General features: G+C 46.2%; 1 protein-coding gene across 5 annotated transcripts in view; it reads left to right on the top strand.

Annotated features, from left to right (window-relative positions):
- The first annotated feature begins 6,648 nt into the window (after positions 1 to 6,648).
- RERE (arginine-glutamic acid dipeptide repeats) overlaps positions 6,649 to 8,383 on the top strand; it is a 311,259-nt gene continuing 309,524 nt past the window's right edge. For 3 of the 5 annotated variants that reach the window (XM_089668426.1, XM_089668425.1, XM_089668423.1), the window contains exon 1: positions 6,650 to 6,954. The gene's annotated coding sequence lies outside the window, so the exon portion shown is untranslated. Of the gene's footprint in view, positions 6,962 to 8,383 lie in introns of all 5 variants that reach the window. The other 2 variants (XM_089668427.1, XM_089668424.1) reach the window with 2 other exon arrangements.

Below are 8,383 nucleotides of genomic sequence, written 5' to 3'. Positions count from 1 at the left end.
ACGTTTTATTTTGTGATGGAAGCAAAAGGCTGATGAAATGCAGAGACTCTGGGCAGTGGGAGTAATGAAAAAGCAGCTGGAGCATTTCTCTGCGGTTACACCTTGTCCGCAAGGAGCGGTAAAAGATTTCCACTTGGCTGCTTTTTCTATTGCCTCCTTGAGAGCGAGGGAGCAGGAGGAAAGTTTCATTGAACAGGATCATATTAAATGGCTAATGCCATCATCTGCTTGCTAGCTGTGACTGCTGCATAGGCTGCACAGGAAACATGGCTGAACTACATCCCAAAGTGTGTTCTAATGAGAAATGTTAAGCACCACAGGTTGGGTTACATTTAGGCATTTTTTTTTCCACCCTGCTTGTAAATCTACTTTTGAGTGGAGAAATATAATTGCAAAGGAAGCATCTGTTCTAAATTTTTCTTTTTGGTGTAAGGAGATTTTGTAGAAATAATAAAAAATAAAATATATACAACTTTTGTTATCTTTTTTTTTTTATTGGCCAAATTAAAGCCATGTGTGCAGCTGGATGGGTTTATTCGAATCAGGCGCCACCCAATTTTTATGGGGCAGCACATGATTGAGCGATTTGTTCTGGGGGGGAACAAAAGCAACAGGTCACTATGGTTGTCCCCAGGTCTGATAGTTTCTCAATCTTTTTCCATTACCATAATCAGGAACACTTCTGTGACTAGAGAGTTTTTCTTAGAGACTTGACACTTTGCCTAATCAAGGTAAATGGACAGATTCTCTTAAAGGACAAGCCCTTTCTGCTGTCTGATATGTACCATCCTACATGCTCTCCCACTCTCCATTCTCCTGGTAGAGCTGGGATTCCAAACTTTGCAAGCCCCTTGTCAGATGGCATTGGAGCTTAAAACTAAACTTGGAAATAGGAGACGTGTGAATTCTAACTCGAATCTTGGTGTGCGTTTGTGTATTTCTTCCAGATTTGTAAAGAAATCCAGTGTAAAATGTTGCCTCTAATAAAGACTGGTCACTGCTGCTCTTTCTTCTTGTGTAGTGTGACCAAGCTCGGATCCTCCCCCTCCTGTAGTTTTCTGCTGGTAGCCTGTAGTGGGTGGGTCCTGCTGGGTCCCTCCCACAGCTTTGCGCTCTGCACAGATTATGTACAACTCAATGATGTCATGGCTACCTTTACAAAGTAATACCTAGGCTTGTAAAGGCTTCTGGTGCACAAAAAGTAGATGTAAATCCTTTGTGGCTATCGAGGAATAAATTTAAATAAATTTTTAAGTTCAGCCTTATTGAATAATTCTAATGAGGCTAAAATATATCTATACCCAAAAATTATTTTCTTTTTTGTTAGATTTGGATAGAATAGGGAATAGTTAGAACCTGTCAGGTTTTACTCCTGTCTGTTGTACTGTTAGAGATTTCACTTTCTGTTCTGGAAACAACCTTTTACCAAACAGGAATTTGGGTAAAGTCTACACAAAACAGGAAGTGAAGGAATCTCAAGACTGTAAATCCTGAAAGGCGTTCCAGTACTTCCCCACTCTATCGTAAGCAAAACCAAGGCTTTTGCTACAGATACATTTTATTGACTTCCCCTCCTTCCTCACATGATGACCGTGAACAGGCCTGGCATTTGGCCACTTAGGTCTTAGCGTGGCATCCTGGAAAGAAATTGAGGAGATCACATGTCCCTCACCCCCCTACAATACCAGGAAAATCCAGGTATTTGTTGAAGGTGCCAACAGAACCACAATGGACTTGCGCAAAAGTGATTATCTGCCATTGGCAAATGTTTTTTTTTTTTGTTTTTTTTTTAAAGAAAAGAACAAACTTTGCCCATTCAGAGTTTCTTTAGAGGTAGAACTTTTAATTTTTTTTACTAAGGTTTGTGGTCTACATTGTTACTTGAGTTCTGATTACATTAAGCTGAACTCAAAGTAAAATGGATGAACTTGTAGGAATCTGGTATATATTTGTAAAGATGTCCATTCACACATATACCACTGTTCAGCTTGAGTTTATGGAGTTAACAGTTTTGATGATCCATTGCCGTGGCTGAATTGGACTAATGTAGATATGCGGAACCTAAGCTAAAAGTATGAACTTCATAGGGAAATGTGAATCCAGAACTTTTACAATCTGTCATCCTTGGTGATTGATGCCTTATTGAAAATCAGCAGTGGGAGTCCCTGCTGTAGGTCAGGATTGTCATACAGGGCCCTGTCCAATTTTTGGCCAATTTAATAAGACTAAGTCACAACAGTGACCACCTTTGTAAAAAAAAAAGACCAATATTTGAACTGCTTCTAAACTGCTATTTCACATTTGGTTAAAGTGTTCTATTGGAACATTTCTTGCTGCATGATTTTCCTAACAGATTTCGTTGCCCGATCCATTAGAAAGCATCTGCACAGCAAATTGTGTCACCTTCATTTCTAGCTACCTTTCAATCACATCATTTCAGTTTGTGGGTCTCGAGTGACCATAATTTTCTGTAAAGCTTTTGGATTTTGTAACTGTTTTCATTCAAACGCAGTCATAAATCTTTACATATCCTGATTACTGTACACAGTACTGTAATTCCTGTTTTTGTTGAGGGAAGAAAATCTTTGCAGTTTAGTGTGCCCCAGTCACAAGGAGAGATCCAGGAGCCCTTCCTAATGATTTTGGTGGAATGATGGGATATTGTTTACATCATACAAATGGATTAATACAAAAAAATTAGTAAATTATAACTTTGCAGCATTCAGACGTGGACAAAAAGTTGCACAGATTTAAGGTTGTTTCACTTTCAGTATGTAAAGAACAGCTTTTCTCAGCCAGGGTTTTCTGGAACCCTAGAAACCTCCTCTGAGTTTACTAGGGGTTCCTTCAGCAATTGGGAATATCTACATCTCATGAAAGTAACCACTGACACCAGTCTTTTAGCTATCTGTAGGTAGGAGGGGGTTCTTCCCACGTTAAAAAGGGTGAGAGAGGCTGGCTTTTTGAAGTGTACTGCAGTATAGATGGTAATGTTGGATGGAAGAAAAATCTCAAGTTTAAATTATCTTCAAGCCAAAATCAAAAATTCTAGTGTACCGTACCACAATGTTTTTGTTTTCCTTGCTTTTAGTATGATAGATAAAATCTGTGGGGATAGGATATCCTGGGTGACTGGGTCATGTTGGATAGATCTGCAGGCATTTTTATGTGCCAGGGTTGTTTGCTACATAGTATGGTGTTCAAATGTTGCTGAATTGTAAACCATTTCACTAAGTAGTCCTCTTGTATTAATGTGATGTTGTACTCCAGTGCTAAAGGCTCAGGATGCCTTGGATATAAGGTCATTAGAGTTATTGATCCAGAGTTATTTTAGTGCCCTCTTAGGGAAGAGGTATGTGATCATTATTAGGTTACAACAGCCATGTACGCTGTGATTTCCCTCTTCTTGCTCTATTCCAAAATATTAATTACTGCTGATAACAATCCAATAACCCCAGCTCCCCAATCTCATTGACATGAGATAATATTGGATTCTGATCTCTTGTGTGAATCTTGTATTTACTTACAATGTGCCTGCTGTTATCTCCAAGTTATTTGTCTCTTCCTATGGCATGATGCAACTAAATTTCTGGTACACTCTCATTATTCCCCTGGCATCAACTTTTATGGTATTATGGTCTTTTAAAAAGCCAAACAGCACCACTAGAGTCCAATTGTGACTAGTTCTTGAATCAGCCACCAACTATTTGGTTTTCTCCAATGCTGTTCACCTCTGTCAGTCCCATGAATGGCTTCTAATTTTTGGGGTAATTCAAATGAAATGCAAAGCTCTCTACAATCAGGTCCCACCTTCCTAAATTACAGATACCATCCCAAACAAAACTGACTTTTCTGGTGCCTCTTTCCCTCTTCAGAAATTTCTCTTTCACATACTGGTTGCCTGAAGACATCGCTTATGAAATTGCTTCCATGGTTGGAGCATGCCAAACATGCCTCCTGAGCTATGTTGCAATCTTTTGTCGATGATCTATCATTAACCTATCAGCCAATTTGGGAAGATTGGTGTGCCTTTCACTGCTGCACAAGCTATTTGAGAATGGTAGATGGAGTGATTATTTGTATGTGAGATATATGCCCATGTATTGGAATGTTATCAGAGGCTCCAGGTGGTGCACCTAGGGTCAAAGACCTATGAGTAAGGTCAGTCTTGTATGATCGGTCTGCCTCGGGACAACAAGATCAAGTGGGGGGCACACAAATGTGGCAGCCTGTCTGGGTATCGCCTTTGTTCACCATGTGGAGTTATGGGGCTGTGGTGGTAATGGCATACATTGCTGGCACTGTCTTTCTCCTAGTGAAACATTAGTTATCAGGAAACCTTTCTAACTTGGCTCTTTGGTCCCACCCCCAGAATGCAGATGGCTATCTGGAGCCCTTCTATAGGGCCTTCTATATATTCAGTTTGGCCTCATGTCTTTGCATACCCTCTAACTTTCTGAAATGAGGAGGTTTGATGCCTTTCTGTTCCCTAGGTTCACAATGCTGTGCTCTGATTTTTCAGTGCGACTATTTAGTGCAACTTGGCTGTTTGCATATTCTATGGGGCCAAAATCGAACTGAAATTGCACCATAGTAGTACAGGGACCGTTTCCAAAATAGACTATGCTGAGGTGCATTGATGTGAACAAGCACCATTAAAAACAATGTGATTTCAATTGTCATGCGATTTTGTGCAGCTCAAGTTGTAGATGGACTTATGTAACTATACTGTATTTTCAGAGTGCAAGGCTGGATGAAATGCTTAGGGCTCCTTTGGATCTGTGCACACATAGGAGTGTGTTTTTTTTTTTTTTTTCTTGTGTAATGTTTGGTTTATTATCATGCATCATTGTTTGTTTCCTTTGTGCATTGACTTGCAGTTTGATGCACATTTTCATTGTGTTTTAGAATTTAGAGTGGATTGTGTTACCACCTATTGACCAACACTTGTTAATACCTTCTGAATATGTATAAATACACAAAATGCACAAAAATAACCTTGGAGGATAATAAGCTGCTTATCCATTATACATTGTAAATAATAGGCTGCATTATAGATCAGTAATAAAAATGCTGTACTTTGTGTGAGAGGTTGTAATTGTCCCTCAGTGTGATGATGTGTGGGGTTGATGACTCTCTTCCTCCAGTAATACTCTCCTTGAATCTTCTTGTCTGGGGGGGTAGTCCCCTGTCCTGTGACTGGTGGTGGTGGTGTGAGGGGTGTGTGTAAGAGTCCCTTCCATGTGTCTGGGGAGAGTCCCCTTCTGTGTGTGTGTGTGTGTGTGTGTGTGTGTGTGTGGGGAGGGTCCCCTTTCCTCTGTCTGAGGAGGAGGGTCCCCTTTCCTCTGTCTGAGGGGGAGGGTGGAGGAGGGTCCCCTTTCCTCTGTCTGAGGGGGAGGGTGGAGGAGAGTCCCCTTTCCTCTGTCTGAGGGGGAGGGTGGAGGAGAGTCCCCTTTCCTCTGTCTGAGGGGGAGGGTGGAGGAGAGTCCCCTTTCCTCTGTCTGAGGGGGAGGGTGGAGGAGAGTCCCCTTTCCTCTGTCGGGGAGGGAGGGGGGTCCCCTTTCCTCTGTCTGAGGGGGTCCCCTTTCCTCTGTCTGAGGGGGGGGAAGAGGGTCGGAGAGTCCCCTTTCCTCTGACTGAGGGGGAGGGTGGAGGAGAGTCCCCTTTCCTCTGTCTGAGGGGGAGGGTGGAGGAGAGTCCCCTTTCCTCTGTCGGGGAGGGAGGGGGGTCCCCTTTCCTCTGTCTGAGGGGGTCCCCTTTCCTCTGTCTGAGGGGGGGGGAAGAGGGTCGGAGAGTCCCCTTTCCTCTGTCTGAGGGGGAGGGTGGAGGAGAGTCCCCTTTCCTCTGTCTGAGGGGGGAGGAGGGTCCCCTTTCCTCTGTCTGAGGGGGGAGGAGGGTCCCCTATCCTCTGTCTGAGGGGGAGGGTGGAGGAGAGTCCCCTTTCCTCTGTCTGAGGGGGAGGGTGGAGGAGAGTCCCCTTTCCTCTGTCTGAGGGGGAGGGTGGAGGAGAGTCCCCTTTCCTCTGTCGGGGAGGGAGGGGGGTCCCCTTTCCTCTGTCTGAGGGGGTCCCCTTTCCTCTGTCTGAGGGGGGGAAGAGGGTCGGAGAGTCCCCTTTCCTCTGTCTGAGGGGGAGGGTCCCCTATCCTCTGTCTGAGGGGGGAGGAGGGTCCCCTTTCCTCTGAGGGGGGAGGAGGGTCCCCTTTCCTCTGAGGGGGGAGGAGGGTCCCCTTTCCTCTGAGGGGGGAGGAGGGTCCCCTTCCCTGTATCTGGGGGGGGGGGATATTATTAGACTCCCCTTCCCTGTATCTGGGGGGGGGGATATTATTAGAGTCCCCTTCCCTGTATCTGGGGGGGGGGGGGTATTATTAGAGTCCCCTTCCCTGTATCTGGGGGGGGGGATATTATTAGAGTCCCCTTCCCTGTGTTTGGGGGTGATTCCTGTCCTGCCTCTTCCTCACCTGTGCTGCCCATGCCGTGTTTTCTGTAATCAGGCTCTGGGGGGAGATACCATTGATCACAGGAGGGGGGGTGAGCTGGATCCAGTCCGGGTCTTTCTCCTTCCTCTGTATGTGGTTAGTAGAGGAGAGGGAGGGCTGGACGGGGCTGTCCCCTCCCCCCGGCTGTCTGCTGTACAGAGTCTGGATCGGGCATGTGGAAGTGTCTGCTGAACAGCTGAAGAGGAGGAGGAGGGGAGCCGGAGCGGCGTGCATGTGGGGACAAGAGACGGAAGGGCAGCGCTGTTGATCAGGGACCGGGATCGCCAAGCGCCGGCGCCGTGTGAGCCGATCCGCCTTTGTTGAGGACTGTCCTCCGGTGTGTGTCCGGCTCCGATCTGGGATCTGTCTTCTGTCCGGGATCTCTGCACTTCCAATCCATGGGGAGCAGCCAGGGCCTGGCCGCAGCTCCAGGACTCCAGGGCTCCACTTCACAGGCTGGACGAGGCTCGGATCACAGGCAAGTGGTGAGCTCCTCCCCATCTATAGGGGGTCTGCAGGACACCAGGCGGCTCCCCCACTTCATCACCACTTGTGTGGGGCCCGGGGGCGGGGTGGGGGGCATGTATCTTTGTTGATTCCACCCAAAGCTGATGGATTCCAGTGACTTGGTTTGCCCACCGCCGTCTCATCTGGCAATACACCTCTGACCGATCGGCTCAGCCAATCAGATTCTGGGGGTGATCGATGAGTGCAGCGCCAATGGTGTGCCAACATTGGTCAGGTCACTTTCAGTGTCAAAAGTTTATCAGAGAAAGTAAAAATCCAAAGTGACCAGCAGCCTCATGTCCATCACCCCCCCCTAGGGATCCCAGGGTCATCCTGAACATGGTGAGAAAATGATCTGCAATTGCTACAAAATCTCCAACAATCAGATTGTATGGCTGGCGGGGGATTGTGTTGACTTCTGTTGTGGCCATCACAAGAAACACATTCTCCCTAAAGGATTTTGTTTATTTTGAGAATGCAGCAGCAGGGGTGAGACTCCAGAGCCACACAGGAAGACATGGCTTATGAAGTCCATGGGAAATGAGACACCAGTGGGCTCAGTTCAAGTTGCTGGTAACCACCCATAGATGTAACATTGTTCTGGGGTGGACCGAGCCTCTGTCTGCTCTTTCCTTCATTTTGATTGGCTATGCGGATCTATTGATTGGGGGTCATGTGCTGAGTTGGGCAGGTGTGGAGAGGTCGGGCAATGCCCTTGGATCCTTGTTTGCAGCGAAGGGTTAAAAATCCCCGTTGGGGGCTGAAAGCTGCTTTGCTGTCCATGATGTGTGGTGGAGGCTCTGCTTCTCTAATCCATTGGTCTACCTGCTGTAAACAGGCACACAGGGCAGAGCTAACAATGGGCTGCGGGCAGGGAGGTTGTGTTTTTGGCTGAGGTCCCTGCCTTGTGAGTACAGAGCCATGGACTTCAGCCTGGTGTGTGTGTGCCTACGCTGTCCTCTCTTCCCCTCTCATGCTTGGAGTGCAGGAGTGGATCTTGGAATGCCTTTCATGTTTAATTGGAGCAGTATTTGGTGCTAGTCTGTAATGTTTACACAAACCATGTTCTCAGCTGCAGTGACAGACTGGCCCGACCACTTTCTATTTGCTGAGAAAACCAGCTAGGATTTTTTTTCCTCCCTTTCAGCCTGGTGCTTTATATCCTCTGGAACACATGTGGCTTCACTCATTCACAGCACAGTGTAATGTCTGCTTGGCTTTTCAGCCTCATGTTTTCTAGGCTGGGGGTGGATTGGAAATGCAGAGTGCAGCTTGGAAACCGCCTGTCCATATTTATCACATCCTTCCTAACTGCTATGAGACGCCTGTCCAGGACTGATGGCACTTGACAGTCATAAAGTGTTTAAGCTGCTTGGATTCTCATAAATCTTTTGTCTTTT

Source organism: Staurois parvus, unplaced genomic scaffold (genome assembly GCF_062004578.1).
Source record: "Staurois parvus isolate SC_StPar_1 unplaced genomic scaffold, SC_StPar_1.0 ptg000057l, whole genome shotgun sequence".
In the NCBI taxonomy this organism is placed as follows: Eukaryota; Metazoa; Chordata; class Amphibia; order Anura; family Ranidae; genus Staurois; species Staurois parvus.
Note: the sequence above shows the minus strand (reverse complement) of the source record. Positions and strands in the feature narration are given on the sequence as shown.